We start from the raw sequence: 19,308 nt of genomic DNA on the forward strand, positions 1-19,308 counted from the left end.
AACGTAATGTATCCACGACTTATTCACAGTTTCCTTTGATTTTTTAACTTTAGCAAATTAAGGAATTATTTTGGAACAGTATCTCGAAGAGGCTCTCAAACCTTCATTATAAAAGGCCGAGTTAAATCACCATAAATTATTTTGATTTACAGCTTTCTTCTACTCAGCTGTCGGTTTAGAAGACAATGATGATTTTGACCCGACAACCGGGACAAACTATCTCTCTGAGCATATTAGTTTTATTTAATAAGTGGAACATGGGGATATCGCTTGGGACTTGAAGTGATTAATGCGACATTCTGTGGTAAGTTACTCTTTTTAAATGTTGCCTAAAACTTTGTAGGAAAAATTAAAGAATGCTCCCCAGAAATAGCACGGAAAATGAAAATTGATAATTCCTCCTAGAAAAAAAGAATCGTCGATTATCTTATTCACAACTGACTTACTACTTTCCCAACTATCTGATCTCTGGGCTCCATTTCTCCATCTCTGTTATTTTTTTTTATTTCCCTCTCCATTGCCCACTGGCTGTTTTATTAAAAACCAGCTGAGGATAAGGCTATTCGTTTGTTGCAAAAAAGTTATAATCTAAATTCTTCATGTATTGCTTTCTATTTACGCTCTTCGTCAATTTCTCAGTTGATTGTAGTTTACGTCTCGATTTTTCAGTCAGTGGTTGCAGTATCGTCGTAAGGTATTTCGACAGTTGGTACATCGGGAACCCACAGAATGAGACTATAGGTCGCATAGGTATCCCAGGTTTGTGTAGTTTCGGTAGTCCGTAAAATCTAAGTGGTTGTGGTACAGAGCACCTCAGTCGGTAGTAGCGTTGAGTGTCAAAGGCTTCGGTCTTTTTGAGCGTAAGTAGTAGGCCTATTACTACTTTACGACATTTGCTGACCAACGTTAAAGACAAAGACGAACCCAACAACAGACAGGGAGCGATTTATAAGATCGAATGCTCCTACTGCCAGGCCTCCTACATTGGTGAGACTGGTAGAAACCTTAACACGCGACTAACTGAACACAAACGAGCAACTAGAAATGGCGATGTAAACAATCACATTTCTGAACATCACCGACAAACTAATCACAGAATCGACTGGGACTCTGCTAAATGCTTAACCTACAGTTCAAACTATTTTCAACGACTGACTCTGGAAAGCTGGTTTACTAACTTAGAACAGACGCCTCTCAACAGATGTCAACAATTACCAGCACCTTACAAACGACTCATTAACGACGTGAACAAACCGACAAACAGACCGACAAACAACAGACGGATCGAAACCGACCAATGACTGTTAACAAACTCTACACGAGTCTTCCAGCCAATCACATCACGGCTAAACAGACCAATCACGTTCAACAGACCAGACTTTATAACATCATCGACTGATAACTACTCTTCACTTCACTCTGAAGATGACTACCGCACAGATAGTGGAAACGTCAGTCACCAACAACAGTTCTTTTCAGTACTACACTCACCCAGACGATCACACTACACGAACTACTACTGGGTTCAAACCATTTACTTTAATATACTTGAAGATAAAATCGTTGTCACTATAAAAATTTTAGGCTTACTGTGAACATATTGAACGAAAACATATTGTTAAGCAATATCACAGATCCACTCCGCAATTAATTCTAGCTAGCTGACGTTTTTATTATCTGCGTAGATACCATCAATGGTATATATCACCATATCATATAAACTCCGTCGATGAAACAAAAACACCTTGCCTAGACTAAAATCTCTCTCAATAGCTGTCCTCCTTAAAGCTACCACCAACACATTATCTCCTCGCCATCTGCGTCGTCATTCCCGTGCTGGTAGTCTTAGCCATACTGGACTTAATATAACTTAAAACGTTTACTACCTCAATTTAAATTAAAGTCTTAAAACATTACGCATAGCGTTTTGAAGAACACAGTCTTTTTTGGGAGTCGCTAGTGCCTTTAGTTGCAATGAAATGTCATTCAGAAGTCTCACAATGGCCAGAGATAATTCAACAAAAGCTCTAAGTATTTAGCCATCTAGAGTGAGATAGTTCATGAGGCATAGTAAAATATTTTAAAGGCAAATACTTCGGTGATTTCTTCAATTCCTGTCTTGAATGAGGCGTGAAAGTTCATCGGATGTTTCCGTTCCTGTGACCACTCTCTTTTTGAGACGTGATACTCCTTGGCGAAGGAAGCCAAAACATCGGATCGGGTTGAAAATAATGTACTTCCAAGTTGACTTCATATGTAAAATTCCTTTTCCTGTAAAGTAGAAGAAAATACGGAGTTCAACTCTTATACATGTAATTAAAATCTTACAAGAAAGGGTTAAAAACGGTAAGGTGTCCCTTTTTCCTGAAATTTGTCTTGGCTTCCGCTCTAGCTGAGAAAGCGTTTTGAGAATGGGTGTAGACATTTTGTCAGCACAATGATTTGGATCTTTTTTGCTAAGATCTCAATAACCATTATAACATAGTTATTAAATTTGTGTAATCAAATTCAGTTGCGCGAGCGTGCTTCATATTCCTATTGTGCACGCTCATAACGTCAGCAAACAATTCCGTCGAGAAAAAGATTTTGCATCAGGTTGAAAATGTTATAAAACAATTAGTTCATACGTCAGCTAAGCGTTCATCGAGATATGAAGCACTTGGGAAGTTTGAAGAGCACTCAAGAAGCTAGAGTTGCTCGAGGCGTAGCCGAGAGCAACTCTTACGCATCTTTCGTGCTCTCCAAACTTCCCGCGTGCTTCATATCTCGATGAACACACGCTGAAGTATGAACCAATTGTTAATTATACTCCATCTGTACCTCAGAGTTTTCTGTTTTCTACGAATAATTTCTAATGTTGGAACACCACAGAAGATGAATAAAGAAAATAGGTCAAATTCTCCTTCCTTCGCAGCTTCCATACCTACAATTTTGTAAATCACATCCTTAAAAGCTGTCAGAATAACAAGGTCTCAAAGTTCCACTTAAAGGAAGAGTTAAGCTGCGGAAAGAATTTTCCAAACATCGCGATCTGTTTTAAGATTAAAATTCTGTGAGACAGTGTTGTTGAGAGTCAAACATCCTAAATAACCTGAATAAGGCTACTTAAGGATTTCATCATAATACTTTCATTGCGCGGAAAACGAAAAAACTCTGGAATTGAGAAAACCATCACAATCCACGGTACCTTTCCTTGATATATTTGGCAAATGACTAAAACGCATATTGAATAAAACAGAGCAGTATTTTGACTTACTAATGGCAAGCAACAATACAGAGGCGTTAAGGACCAGGAACAGGATATTTACAAAGATGGAGTCGTTCTTGCCCTCTCCTTGACTCTCATCCCAGTCTATGTAAAATGCACCAAGACAAACGTCAAAGAAAATGATCCACAGGACAAATGTTTGTAAGTAATCTTCAAACTTGTTCTTGATTGGTCGGAATAAGGTGTAGAGCACTCCAAAGACACTGACTGTCAGAACAGTAAGGCCGATTTGGAAATGGCTTTTGGATCCAAATAGGAAAATCAACGAGATTAATATCAGCTTCCGGTACATCTCTGTGACCTCCCAAAACCAAAATTCTCTCTTGTAGTTTTCAAAGAACACACTGAGTCCGAACGAGACTTCTTCGTTTTTCTGGGACTCACGATATTTGTAAGTGAGAAACAAAGCCAAAAGTGGAAATCCTACTGGATATAATGCCAGAATAGAGGCCATGAGCCAATACAAGCTGTGGCGAGGAGTGAAACACTGGATAGAGTAGTCAGCTCTCAGCAGGAAGATACAGTCGCTCTTGTCGTCTGCGAAACACGTTTCTACACACGCACCGGGAAGAGGAATAATCTGAACTATCGATTTGCTTGTCGTGGGGTAGGTCGTCAACAGCAATAGGAAAATGTTCCGATAGCAAGATTTCTTCAAACTCTTAACTTCCATTACTTTCTGGTCTACACCAAGGTCCTCCTTTTTCATGATGTAGCGTTTTTTAAGAAATAGATACAAGAAAATCAAGCCAACGAGTGAGACATTCATGACAACAATCATCGTGAACTTTCCAAATTCATCAAGCCGTAGGGAAGTATGAATGCAACTTAGAGGGGCAAACTGCAAGATGTTCCCTTCAAGTACTTTAAGAACCTTCTCCGTTGAGATCAAAACGACTGGCCATTGGACTTTCGCCAATGCCGAGAAAATACCGGCAATGACTTGGTAAAAACCAATCACAATCTTAAAGCACGACATGATGACATCTGCAACTGTCCGGTCATTGTCTGCACGTTTGGAGTCACCCCAAAAAACCATTATAAACACAGCAACAAAAAGAACAATTACCAAGATGGATGACGTTATTGTTGTAGCTAACCGGGGACATTTCAAACAAGAGTTGAAGCGAAAATAGAAGCTTTCAGAGCAGGTTGCACACAAAGTCCCTTGATATCCTTGATGGCATTCTGAATCAATTCCACCCTTGCAGGACTTTGCATGGGGACAGTTCAGTGGCTTCGGGAGTGAACCATCGAACGTGGAATATGAATGGTTGTAGTGTGGTCCAAAAGAATGAATGTTGTTAACAAAACCCTTGAAATGTTCTTTTTCAGAATGATCTGTCCATTTCCAGAAGTAATTAGTAGCAAGTATTGCTGTATCTTTCTCACAAACAAAACCGTTTGGCGGACATGCTGTACACGGGCCAAAACGATCCAACCGATAGAAGTTGTGTAGGCATCTGCATGCACGATATTCAGCAGTCTGGTTGGAGATCGTACCTAGGAAGGAATGTTTCCTTTCTTAGCAGTGATAATGAAGCATTCATGAAAAGGCTTTTCGAGGAACTCATTTCCTCTCTTCTCCGAGACAATCAAGAAATAAGATTTCACCGGCGAAGTAAATGGATATACTTTAAAATACGATATCTTTGCATTTCGCTTAAAATAAATAAAAACAGCAACAGCAGCAAGTAAGCGAGAAATTGCTGTGACAGTCCTTTTATTAAAACTAAGTGTCACCCAAAGCGTATCTTAATCGAAAAAAGGTGCAGTTTGCCAGAAGCGAACACTACACTTACCGTATGGACAAGCCACGCAGTCGGCAGCTTTGGTTCCAGGACTTTGCTGCTCAGAAACAAATGTTCCAATGCTGCATCTTTTACAATAACCTTGTCCCATTTCATCCTGATAAAAACCTCCTGTGAAGATATTATAGAACATGGATACAGTTCTACGGGTGGATTGTTTGGGTCCATGGTAAGAGAGTCAACTGTTACATCCAATTACAGCATAGAAACAACTTTTATAAATGTTATTGTTTGTTTCCAACTCATTTCTGATAACAGAAGTATACCCTTGAAAACCCACATCACAGTATGCCAACATCGTTCAATTACCTAGGCCATCTCCAAAAGTTAATAAAATACATAGAAGGAAAAGAATGATGATTCCATCAAAATTTAATCGTGTGCCTGAAAGCAAAGGAAACAAGGATGACCAAGAATTTAGATGGCATCTGATCAGTCGTCTCTCGTTATAAATTGGGTCAGTTTTTTTTCTCGGTGAACTAAATTTACATACCAACAATAATCACACTTAAATTCGTCCAATCAATTATCTTTTTTTGTACTTTGGCTCAGTAAGGGAATAACGATGTACGTAAGAGCCAGGTTTTGCTCATCCAACACATATCTTAAACATCTAAAGCCACCACCGGTAGCAATCTAGCCAGACAAATAGAGAATCAACAGTAAACCAATACGTAAGTAATTGAAACGAATAATATAACAGGCAATCATTTTTCTCAGACCAGTGTCGCTTTCTTACTTAATGTGATTAGAAATGGATAGCTGTTTATAATTTTTTTTTAAAACCCTTCTGGTCTATTTTTTTTATTGTTATTATTTTGAAAAGAGGGTTCGACTGAACTCCATTTGGGTGAACAAGTACTGAAAATGTCGTATTGACGAAGGGTTTTCCTGCTCTGTTAGTGTATAAACACGTTCTAACGTACAACGCTTTAAGTGATTCCTTGTTACTTGTTTTTTTACTATATCAACGATGCAATAATTGTTTCTTCTTATTACCAGCAGGACACTGTAGACAGTAATTTTCATCGGTAGACATGTAGGTACCAACTGGACATAGGCTGCAATTTGCGCATGGGCGTTTAAGACTGTGTTTTTTGTGGGATCCACAGTCATGGCACACAAAACCTGAGCGTGTAAAGCATAAACGAAAGCCACTTTGGTAACTGTCCAGAATGACGTGCAGAGATGTCGGGGGGGTACACTCACTGAGGATTGGACAATGGCAATGAATTAAAAACTAGGTTTAAAAATAATGATATCGTGATTTTCTCGTGAAGAGATTAATAGCCAAGGCCGATGGCATTGATAAATCCCGACAAGTTGAAACGACCGAGATCAATAACTGTTTCAATGTTAATTGAAAATTGTGGTCACAACTGACCTCCCCCTACCTGTGACGAGTGAAGCCAGGCAAAAACTACAACAAAAGCGTTGGTTTTAAGACGGCTGAAATCCAGTGAGGCGTGGGACCCAACTGGCTTTCCAGATGTACACTGATGAATTTTAACCATAATTGGAAAGCGACTACGATTCATGCAAATGGCCGGGGGGGGAGGGAGAATTTCACTTAATGACGTCATTCAACACAAGAGCTATTCTCTGGAATTGCAGTATATCATGACTAAATCCGACCAGGCTTTTTAGTGCAAAGGCTGAATTTTAAGAATAAACTTATTGAAATCCTTAAAGTCAAACGAGCCGCTGGAACGTTAGTGCAGATATCCACCATTCTATAGCATGAGAAGAAAATGAAAATCAAGGCCTACTTACATTTGACACCTGTATTTTCCTAGAGGCAGCATACGAAGATTTTTACACGTCAATGCCCTAAATATAATTTCATCATCAATTAATTGAATTTAAAAGTTTCGGGTGTAAAAACCAACGTGATGTTAGTTCAAAGAATTGTGGCAGTTGTAATTTGCTAGGTGATATACGTCACAAGAGCATACTCGGGTTTCCTTAGCTTTAGGGGTCTTTAAGCGACCTGAAACGTGGATTGCAAAACAGTCCATATCCTTTTACCTACCCTCCCTCCCCCTTTTACTTGATAGTTAGAGCTACTAAACGTGGAAAAAAAACCGCTTCGAGAAACTTTATTCATACCAATATAGCCAAGAACGTGAAGCCGAATTAAGAAAAATAAGAAAAGGGAAAAAAAACGATTACTTTCCGAGATGATTACGTTAACCCATGAAGTTCAGCATTTCAAAATTCCAGATAAGCTCGAGAATATAAAAAATATATAGGAGTATCTAGAATCTATAGGTCTGCTACTAACTTCATTTTCTTTAGTAAATTAAAAAAAATTTCTACGAGCTTTTAAGCGAAACGGCTTGACTTACACTTTGGTATGATTTGCCATTTCGTCGAACATTCCATCTGGTAATGAGTTTAAAGGATTATCAAAGATGGTTCTGAAAATGAAGCGTGTATATTCCCTTTAAAGAAGATATGTTACGCTTAAGCTCCTAATATCAAGACAAATTGTGGGTGCGATTCTAAATTATGCACTTCAAGTTTACTGACACCTAAAAAACAGCAAAGAAAAACAGCAACAAAATATATCAGTTTGTTAATGTAACACATTTCAAGTTTTAGCTTCAAATGATATCACTCTATTCTTCAATTTTACTCACAACTGCTTCAGGTCGAGCCTGTCAAAAGTCTTCTTTTCAATGTATGTAATTGCATTACTGTGAAGAAACCTGCGGGAAAATTTATTTCGGTGAAACAATTCTCCACCTGCGCAACAAAAATAAAAATGTCGTATATGCATTGCAAATTGGAATTCGGAATAAGCGTATGATTATAAAAAATGTGATAGAATTTTTATGCCGTTTTGACTCACTTGAAATGAGACAGGACGTGGAAACACTGCTGTGTAATTGCGAAATACGACACATATACGTATTTTTATTTTATTACTTTTTTTATTATCATTGTGTTAACAGAATAGATATGGTAGTTTATTTATTAAGGCTTATCTAAAACGCCAAGAGAGGATAGCGGATAACACTTTATCGTCACTGGACTGCACACATGATAAAGCATTACATAATATGAGGCAAATCTCAGAACCAAAGTTAATACTTACAATGATTTCAGGCGGGGAGTTTCATAAAAAACGTCTTTGGCAATAAATGTAAGGTTGTTTCTGATAAGCAGTCTGGAAAACAGGAAGAATAACAAAGTTCTGACTTATCAAAAAAAAATTTTAAGGGAAATGACGTTATAAATGTGCCATCTATTATAGTTACATAGGTACATGAATTAAATTAACAAATGAAAAATCAAACTGATTAGCCAAATAATTCATTTATAATCCACGACTATATTGAGTCTAATAGAGAGCATCTATAATCGGCAGATGGACACTGGAAATGTGGATCTTGTTTGATACATTTCTATGAAATTAATATAACCTACGGTATTTACGATGCTCTGTTAACATTTTGTCTCCAAAATTTTGATGAAGAAGATATATGAAACATTTTGATATGCCTGGTGATATATGAAACAGTGTTTGAATTCAAGTTTTTAAGTGGAGAACTGATCGGGGGTTGAGACGAAAAGCCCTTTTAGAATGCGGCACAGCAACTCTTTTGTTTGCTACACTGCAGTGGACGTACTGACAAGGTTTCAGTAAAAGTAAGTAACTGATGATCTACCGCTACCCCTTGGACCGCTTACCACCGTCTGTTTAGCTTGCAGGAAGGCTCTTGTGTTTGGGTTTCGCGTGGGCTGGGTGGGGTCTTGAAATGAAAGCCTCCCCGCAATGCATTGATTTTCGAATTTGCTCCATTTATCCATGAATGCTTCAACGAAGCATTCTGATTGGTCAGAAATAGCTCGCAAATTACAAAGGTGTCGATGAAAATCATAACAATTGATGCCCGCAATGGTGAAAATTACATTTTTGAGCTCTAAATTTCAATTTTTTGTTTCTCTACGGGACAATGCCTCCTGACTCCCCTTGGGGGAAGGGGCCTAAAGGCCTCTTCTCTGGGCACAGTCACCTACTATGTATACACCACCATACACCTACTCTATCTATCCTTCTCTAATCTATTGAAAAACGTAATTTAGACCCCTTACATACACCTCTTTAGAAAGGTATATATAGGACACTTACAGTGTGGTCAAACTGGCAAGTCCACTGAACGTGCGTTTGTTAATGTGAGTGATGTTGTTGAAGGTTAGCACCCTAAAAAATAGGGGGGAAAAATCAAAATGTCTGTGAGTCGCTCAACTCAGAAAATGTATCGTGAAAGATTGATGAGGTATGCGAAGATGTGCCCACTAGAAAAACAAATTGATTTTTGGAATAGCTTGATATTTCCTAAAAAAAACTCTAATATTCTTAGGAAGTTTCCAGGAACTTTTCGGTGCATTTGAGACCATGCCCGGCAGTCTGATCAAAGGCGTGAAATTTGAAAGTATTGACAACCGAGCGATATTTAAGTACGTTCAAGCTCGGAGAGTCTGACCACTGAAAACCAAATCAATTTTTTGGAATCGCTTAATATTTCTAAACCAACATCATATATTCGTTAAAGTTTGAAAGAACCTTCCGTGCCCGGTTGTAGGGCATTTAGCCATAGCGTTTACAAAAATTCAAACGTCAGTTACCTGGTATCCCAGTTCAACCCACTAATCCAAAAGAACAACTCTTGCATGCGTAGCATGCCTATACTTCTCCCTAACTAGCATGCATAATCTTTTTAAAGCAAAGAGCCATTTGAGGTTTTTTCTTGTGCTGTAGCGCAAAATGGGGAAATTAGACACAAACGCTACCTGTGAATCGCTTCGATTGTTTACGATCTGATGTGAAAGGAGAACGGTGGGACAGTTCAAGTTTTTGGCTGATTGATTGACTTAAATCATCTTTTGTAAACATTAGCTGCTAGATTGATCTCTAACACCTTTTTGGACAAAAATAATCCAATCCTGTGCCTCTATGAGACAAAAAAATTCTCGTTGAAATTACATATCTTAAATTGCTATCGGTCAAAAACACTGAAACACCGAAATTCTGAAAATGACGTCATCATCGGAGTAATTAATCATTTTCAATATTCAACGTTAGGCAGGATCGGGTCATAGTTTGAACTGATGGAAATGAACCTCTAGGAAAACTCTGTATGATGTCCTATTTCGAACTTTTCCTCTTTTAGGTAATTTTCATCCCTTGAAAATTAAACTTTGGAAATAATCGGTTGCTTAGCCAAAAGGATATGATATCACTAGAGGTCTACCCTTAAAATAAAGAGTCGATCTCGACCCAATCATGTATTATTAAATGTAAAGTTCATTTGGGAAAAGGTTTTCTTGATCTACTTACAGAATGTTTAACTGATCGAGCCTATTAAATATTTCATCTGGTAATGACTGCAATTTGTTGAAGGACAAATCACTATGGAAAGATTAGAGAAATAAGGTTATCGACAATAAAAATCAATAGATTATAAACAGTTTAATATCTCTTGAAAAAACCTAAAGGGAGACATAAACGGTCGAATCAAAAAAGGTGTTACATGTAGATTCATCCTTCATTAAAGGAACGGACTTAAATGCCATACCTTGAAGTTATCTGAAAATGCTGCAGGAAATTTCCCCCCAATTTCCAAGTATTATAAAATAAAGTAGATCTAGGCAAAAATTGAAGGGACAAATGTATTTTCATGTCCATCTGTTGTAATAGATGAAATCATAATATTGATACACATCAAGAGTGACTTCTTTTGTATGTAATACCATCAAAAGACAGCCACAGAATAAAAGCTCCTTTATTTTTGTATAAAGGGGGTAAGTTTCTAAAGAAATTGTGATGCTGCGTCGGTGGGAGAGTATAACAGGTACTTTAGTGTGAACAGCTAAGTTGACAACGTAAATTAGCCACCGTAAGGGGTGAAAAAGCTGACGTTTCTAGCCTTAGCCCTTCGAAAGAGCGATTGGAGGAATTGTTGGTTGTGTGTGGGTTATATGCAGAAAGTGGAGCTACGCCATTGGTGGGAATATGGTGACAAGATGACGGGAATATGTTAGTTGTGTGAAAAGCGCTCGTTGATTCCGTGGGGATTAAGGATGCCGATTTGGAAGATAAATTTTTGTTCTAATGTTTTGTGGCTTTCCTAACTGCCTAGATGTAAGGAAAGGCCGCAGATTAGGGAGATTAAAGTGGAGGTACACGTAAGGGGATCGGTGGATCAATGGATCTCTTGGGTTCCGAGATTTCCTCTTCGTTATGAATGAAAGAACAAGTTTTGCATTGCGAGCGAGCGCATTTGAAAGTTCCAGATTGGTCATTGGTTTGAAATGAACTCTTGACTAAAAAGTTGCCTGTGTTTTTTTCACGTTTGAATGAAATAAGAGGGGGTTGCGAAAAGATAGTGTCAGTCTCTGAATCGTTTTGGAGTAATTTAAATTTTTAAGAACGATTGATTTAACTGCGTGGTTGTGAGGGTGAAATGTAAGAGTAAATGGAATGCGGTCAGTGTTTTCCTTGTCAGCCGTTTGTAGTGCTGACTGTCGATCAGTTTGTTAGGCACGGTGGTGGCCCGCTTGAATGACAGAAACGGGATAGCCACGTTTATCGAATAACTGGCACATTGCCTCTGATTTTTCGGAAAAATCAGAGTCGTCACTACTTCAACGACTGTCTGAGAAACTGCGAAAAAGGTATGGAGTTCTTACGTGTACCTCCGCTAATGTTATTTCCTGCATAACTTGCACTTATTGTAATAAGTTGTACATCAGCGAAACAGGAAGACGACTAGGTTACCGATTCCGAGAACACCTTCGGGACGTAGAAAGAAATGACAAGGACGCATACAAACCAGTCGCTCGACATTCTAATCTCCCTAAACAGCATGTGGCAGTCTGCGGCCTTTCCTTACATCTAGGCGGTTCGGAAATCCGCAAAACACTAGAACAAAAATTAATCTTCCAAATTGGCATCCTTAATCCCCACGGAATCAATGAGAGCTTTTCATTCAACATTCAACTAATTTATTTCTGTTTTCTCGTCAATATATTCCCACCAATGGCGTAGCTTCCACTTTCTGCATATAAACCCACACACAACCCACAATTCCTCCAATCGCTCTGACGAAGGGCTAAGGCTAGAAACGTCAGCTTTTTTACCCCTTACGGAGGCTAATTTACGTTTTCAACTTAGTTGATAACACTAAATTATCCTTTATTTTTGTAGTTTGGTTACTCACAGGCTCCCTACTACGAGAGTTCTCTGAAATATGTTTGGTGGAAGGTGATCGATCTTATTGCTAGACAGTAATCTAGAAGATTAAAACAACATTTTCAAATGTTAGTTGAGCTGTGGTACACTTTAGCCTAAGTAATCCAGAGAATAGGAAGCCGGTTTCTTGGTAAATACACCAAATCGAAACCTTCATTTCAACAGGAATCAAACACTTACAGGTCATACACGTGTTCAATTCCAGATGTGGCGATTCTTGATAAATCTGTGATCTGATTCTCTTGTAGGCGTCTGAGAAGAAAAAAAAGAGTAATTAAATTCGACATTGTTGATACTGAAATAAAGTTAAGTTCAATAATATTCTTTAAGTCACCCGTATAGTGACCACTCCCTCCTTCAAACGATAACAACGTTCGTCTGTCTTACAAACTTGATTATGACTAGATTATGACTACTTTATTACGGGAATGATAGAAAATTGTTTAAGTTTTTTTAACACCTCTCTTTGTACATTTAAAATTATTTTATAGTTTACCCGTGAAAGATATTATCAACATTATTACTCACAAGGAATTAATAGTCCTAGGACCTGTTAAATCTGGTACAGATGTTAGCTTGTTATTGGCCAACCAGCTACAAGATCCACGCAAACGGAAAAAACACGTATTATAAACAATTGTATTGAGCTCTGATTAATACATCAACGTTTTCTTTTCCAGTTGCGATCCCCTTTTCAATAGCAACAATAGAACAAGAAACCCACTGTTTGGCTTGTCCCTTTGGCTTTGTCGCGCGACACCTTCAAAACAATTTCGCGTAACCAACTGTTTTTTTCCTGCATTTTCTTTCCAATTTTTGTTTGGCATAGGCATTTTTCTCAATCGCTTTCGCATTCTTTTCGCTCATCAAGAATTTTAATCTTAAGATGATTTCTGCATAATATTTTTTCAAAGATCATTTGAAAAAGCCTCGTCACTGATTTTAACATCAAACATCTTCTAATTGATTTAAATAAATTATGGATATTAGCAATCTCAATCGCGTAAGTGTGATCTGAAATAAAATTAGCTTATTGCGATAAGTGATAGTTTTTTTAGGCTATAAATACACCTCATTCGATGTTTTAAGAAATAATATGCGATTTTGCGACTTGCGTACGGTCTTAACCGGGAATTGTACCGATCGCATATGATCACATGCGTGAAAGAAGCAAACAATACAAAAGAAACCATTTAAGTGTTCTTTATGACCTTAAACAAAAAAAAAATGGTGGGGTTTGAAGTTCCTTGCCGGGAAAAACCATGTCTAAGAACGGAATTGATCTAATATGGTAGAATAATAATACAAATTTTCATATCCTCCTGCAATGCAAATATTTCCTTAACCTTGCATTAGAAAGGTAGTTATCCGCACCATCTTAAATGTGCTCCTTACCGAATTCTTTGAGATTCCACGTGTTTTATGCAAGTATGTTTAAAAATACCTACCATTTTTGGAGGTTTTTAAATCGATTCAAAGTGCCATCACCTATTGTTTCTAGCTCGTTTCTTTGAAGGTACCTATTAACCAGAATAAAGAGAGTTGAACTTATTCAGTCCGACTGCAACAACTGCAATACCTATCGAAGGGAGGGGGTTGCGTTTATTTTCTTTTACATATTTGATAAATCTCATGGTCACGGCGGGTTCAATATTTCACTGAAAAAAAAAAGTACGCGAACTATAAGAGGCGTTGCCTGTAATTTGACCCTAAGTACACTGAAGGATTTCATCGTCCACAAAATAAGTGAGGTCTGTTAAGATATTCCTTTAAAACTCGCATTACCCGGTAGTGGGCAAAGAGCGGTAATGTACAGCCAACGTACTTACAAGTTATTGAGCTTATCTGTGAGTCCTTCCACTGTACCCCTATGTATATAAGTCAGCTCATTGGAGGACAGATCACTGCAAACGGAAAATTTTAAAACAGTAATGCAATGCCGCTTATTCCAGGTTGATTTTACCGCAAATGAAGCTGTCTGTCATGGTCCGGGGTCAAAGATGTGACAAGTGATCAAGAAGTGTTTGCACCACAAAACCTAGTACCTCTAGGGCCTCTAAGAATATCAGTTTTTGTAACTGTAGGAGTTACCCTAACCAAATAAAAGCATACCAGAACTCTCCACCTTGTTGAAACTGTATGAGCGGTTGGTTAAGTTCTGTATTTACTTTTTAGTCGCAGAAATGAAAATTTATTAGCTATTCAGACACAACCTCTCCAAGACATGCCGTCTTCAGATATGTATATATATATAGGGAGTCTGCAAGTCGATTGTCACGTGGAACAGTGCTCAATACGTTGAAGCGGAGCGGAATAAATATTTTAGGAGGAAAAAAGGACACAACTACATTTTCCCGACAAGCCTGATTCGTGAAGCGATTCACGAAACAGGCTTGTCTGGAAAATGTAGTTGCGTCCTTTTTTCCTCTTAAAATATATATATATATATATATATATATACTTACAGTAATTGTAGGTATCGCATTGCTCGAAAGGTTCCATCGTCTATTTTTTGCAGGTTGCAACCAACCATGGAACTACAAAAGTTGCATGAAAAAGTCAATGTTGTAGAGAAGATTAAGTAAGGCTGACATTCAAAGATTAAAAGGGTCATACTGGATGATGGTAAAATGAACTTATACTTTTTCAATACGAGTTTCTGTCAGGCAAAAATTAAATGTGCCTAAATTGTTTACTCATCAACCAAGCTAGTTATCTTAGTGATGGCTGTAGTTCATAATCAGACAATGCATAGATTATTCAATAAAAAGGATTATTCTCATATATATAGTACATGGCAGCAGTGGGTGGTTATGTGGTAATTAATCGTGTTATGAAAAAAGGATTAATGATTTAGTATCGTTTGCCTCACGATCTGGTAATTTTGGATATGAATGCAACATTTCTACGAATACTCTTTTTGGACAGCTTTGATTGGCATTTCGCAGACTTCTGACGTTCCACGAGCACTCGACTGAGTAAAACTGAATGTGTTCGGATGAAACGTCAGAATCCACTTTAACGATGACTACGTCATGAAACTAACGCTCAGTATCATACTTCTTACTAGTTGGTGATTTATGGAGCCACTGAACTCACAGATATATCATATTTTCAAACCCTGCGAAGATGTCTGATGGCAAGGAAGGTCCAAGTGGATTTCTATCAAGGTCTCTGTTGAAGTAAACCATTTGAAATGAGTAGCAACTATCTGAGGAATGCATCTAGGCCGATATGGTGTTTAGAATATATACTTATTTTTTTAATAAGCTATGATGAGCGATGTTGTAAGGCGTTACAAAAGACTTTGATCTATTGGAGGGGGAATAATAACATAATATCTACAACGATTATATTCTCAAAGCATTCAGTTATGTTTGTGTGACTTTTAAATTGTCTTAAAAGATGACACTTACAGTTTCTTAAGCCGCGTCAATCCATTAAGAATGACCTTCGCATCAGCAATTGATAGTAAGTTGTCACTGATTTTCCTACATAGATGGAACATTTAACATCAACTTATAAGTAATGATTATAATGTTGAATCGTTTGTCTCACGATGTAGTCACTTAAGATGTAGATCGTGACTTTTCGACTGCTCACTGCTAGTCCTCATCGGGCGATGAGGTCGACTACTTACGCTTTTTCATTTGTATTACGGCGATCTAATATGATTGGTGGGTTTCGATCCCTATTGTTTCAGTGAGTTGTTCCCTCGGCGGTCTGCTGCCGTGCCGGTCTCCCGTTGTGTTTCTTGATTGTTGGTATCCACGCTGCAGGAATTTCGATTCCGTTATCCCTGTTGATGTTATCAGGGTGAAGTCTTATATGGATAGCTTCCTTGATTATTCTGGTGTACCAGTGTGAGTCTCGATCAATAATCTTTACTTCACTGTAAATATATGAAAATCATATATGTGAACTGCATTTGAAGAACAAATATGGAAGCGATCTTCGCAGTTACGAACACTAAATAAAAGTGAGTGAGGTAGTAGTGAAAATAAGGCCTGAAAAAGATTTAGGCTCGTACGGGATTTGAGCCCATGACTTCTACGGTGAAACGGGAAGACCTATGCAAGAGAGGATGAAAGAACACGAAAGGGTATACGTTCAGCTCGTACCTATGCCACCACTCGCTTTGGAACGAAGTAAAGTTTTTTTATCGAGACTCACACTGGTACACCAGAAGAATCAAGGAAGCCATCCGCATTAGACTCCCGGAACAAAAGGAGTTGAAATCCACCAATCACATTAGATCGCCATAATACAATTGGTAACGCGTGAGCAGTGGACCCCATTGCCTGATGAAGACTAGAATTAGGCAGTCTAAAGGTCGCGATGTACATCTCAAGTTACTACACTGTGAGACAAACGATTTAACAGTTTATCATTGCTTAGCACCACGATGAGTAATAACCTCTCTTACGATATCAGCTTGTAGGTGTTAGACAGTGGGCCCCCATTATTCACTCAGCCTCATTTCTGGCTACGTTTATTACATGCATCCATAAATCTAAATACGGATCTCTTAAAACTGAATATAACCAATTCATCATCATTTTGTTTATCAGAAAGTTTGGAATGCATAAGCTTACAGCGACATTTTGGCAATAAATCTAAATGTGCTCTGATTCTGTGACATACAGATTTGTTAAACATTTCATCAACCAAAACTCACAAAGAAGAAACGCCTTCCGGAAGGTGAAAACCTCCTGAAATTGAGTTCTTGTAAAGATTTCTGGGAAGAAAATAATAGCAGACGTCGTGAATTGGAGGCAGACTGATTCCCTGGAAACAATTTACATTACTATGTTTCTACAGAATAATGATCAAAACAGCTAATTTTGATCAATTAATTTAAAAGAGTCACTTTAAACTCTACAGGGATAATAATTTTCACCAGCCAAGCACGATGGAAACAGAAAATATTGATGGGAAATGCTTTTCCACTAAAAAACAATTTTTAAAACGCGATGGAAACTTATTGTTTGATTTAAATCATTAGGAATTTATGAATTCCCTTACATTATCTCCAGTTCCTTCATATTCCGGAAAGTGTTTGGAGGAATTTGTCGCAGTAAATTATTTGACAAGTCCCTGGTAAAAGAGAAAGAGTTCATGAAAAGAAGAAATGAATTAATGTTTTCCAGATTAGGCATAAAATTTCCCCGAAGTAAAATGTTCCTATTTCACATAATTACTCGCGCTTTCCTGTTTTATTTATCATTAGGAAAACGCTATTATTATATAATTATAAGACAGTCGAATTCTATCAGCGCATAGGTGGTGAAGATAATATTGAACCGTCCAAGAGCATTTATAAATAACTTGAAATCAGATAGCTGAATCGAGGATATCCCATGACCGTTCTCAAACTTTTTTGACTGCCATCAAATTATCCTTACATACAGACAGACACAATCACACTTTGCCACTTTGACTGCTTTCAGTACGAAACACATGCTTTTTACATTTTCTGAGAATTCCCCGGTTTTTTTTTTTCCATTTACTACTTACAATTTCTCTAAAACAGTCAGGTTCCTAAAGACGTCTTCTGTAATCGAGCTCAAGGAACAACTTGAAAGATCCCTGGGGTAAAAGTTTTAATTAGTAGCATAGACTACGAGCAGTCTCTGCTTTCGGCGTAGTCCGTTGCGCGGGTAGAGAAAAGACAGTGAAACAAGAAAAAAGAAGTCATATTACGTTTTCATGCCGAGCGGAGCTCTGCGATCGAGTGAGGCTCAAAACACGGCGCGACGTGGGCAGGCTGGCGCCATTTTTTTCTAAGGGTTAGGTCGCTTAGGGTTAGGGTTTGACTCGCCCCACGTACGGACCTCGCCGATAAGGATGAACTGCTCGTAGTCTACTGTTAATAAGTATGATAATGACAACAAATTTGAATTCTAAAGACAGTGAGTCAATTACAGCAGTAAGTACGAGCTACTCATATTATCCGCATTAAACTATACATCAAAAGCATCGCTTCTGTTACTCGAAATACCTGAAGATGACGGAAGATGAATCAACGCCGAGAAGGAGAAACAACTTTGCAATAAAAGAAATGGGCGAAAGAGATTAAGAGAAGTAAATTTTAAAAATTTAAAATAAAGAAAAATTAGAACTTCGTATTGACGCAGAAGATAACAGGCCTTGAAGAACGAAGGATGAGTTTTTTTTATTACTTACAGTTCCACTGTATTGCTTGGGATTCCAGTCGGAACGTTTCCGTGAACTTGACATTTTACTTTTACCCGACTTCTACCGAACTTGGTACATTGACAAATTTTTTGGCTGCAAACGTCACTCTCGCATGGTTTTATGAAACATAAGACCAAGATGACCTGTATCAGACCAATGGACATCATTACCGTGGCCTTGGCAGTCTGATAGAAATGGAAATGAACAGTCAATATTTTTATTTAAAAATAACTATTAAATAATGTGTTTAATCATATAGACTGCAGAGTTATACTAGGATTTCCAGCCCTGAGAAAAGCCCAAACAATACACGTAAAAAAAATACGATGTTTTTTCACGTGTCTTTGATATAGCCAATCAGCTGCTAACACGTCACTCGCCTTTTGCGCCACTCGGTCAGGTTGATGAATGAAAGGCGAAGCCCTCACCATTCTCAACCCGTGGTTGTTTGTCAGAATTTTCTCGGATTATGGCTGCTTAAACACTGAAAAATCCGTATCGCTTACAGACATTGACTTTTAAAGTTTCGTTGAAGCGGTAGAAAAACCAAAATACGAAGAAAAAAACCGGAAGTTACGAATTCAGCGACTTTGATAATGGCATTTCTCGCGGCCGAGAACGAAAATCGACAACTGGAAGATTTGCCACAGGCCGATTTTGGCTGTGTCCTTGAAAGACATCTTCTTTTGGTAAGGACTGAGTCAATAACTGAGAATTTTGTATATTGAAAATTACGCCCATTGTTAAATTTGTAGTGATTCAACGCATTT

The 19,308-nt window shown here is 37.9% G+C and overlaps 1 pseudogene; it reads right to left on the bottom strand.

Moving 5' to 3' along the window:
• Positions 1-341: 341 nt before the first annotated feature.
• The window catches only part of LOC131794455 (uncharacterized), a 33,321-nt pseudogene continuing 14,354 nt past the window's right edge, over positions 342-19,308 (bottom strand).

This window comes from Pocillopora verrucosa, chromosome 4 (genome assembly GCF_036669915.1).
Source record: "Pocillopora verrucosa isolate sample1 chromosome 4, ASM3666991v2, whole genome shotgun sequence".
In the NCBI taxonomy this organism is placed as follows: domain Eukaryota; kingdom Metazoa; phylum Cnidaria; class Anthozoa; order Scleractinia; family Pocilloporidae; genus Pocillopora; species Pocillopora verrucosa.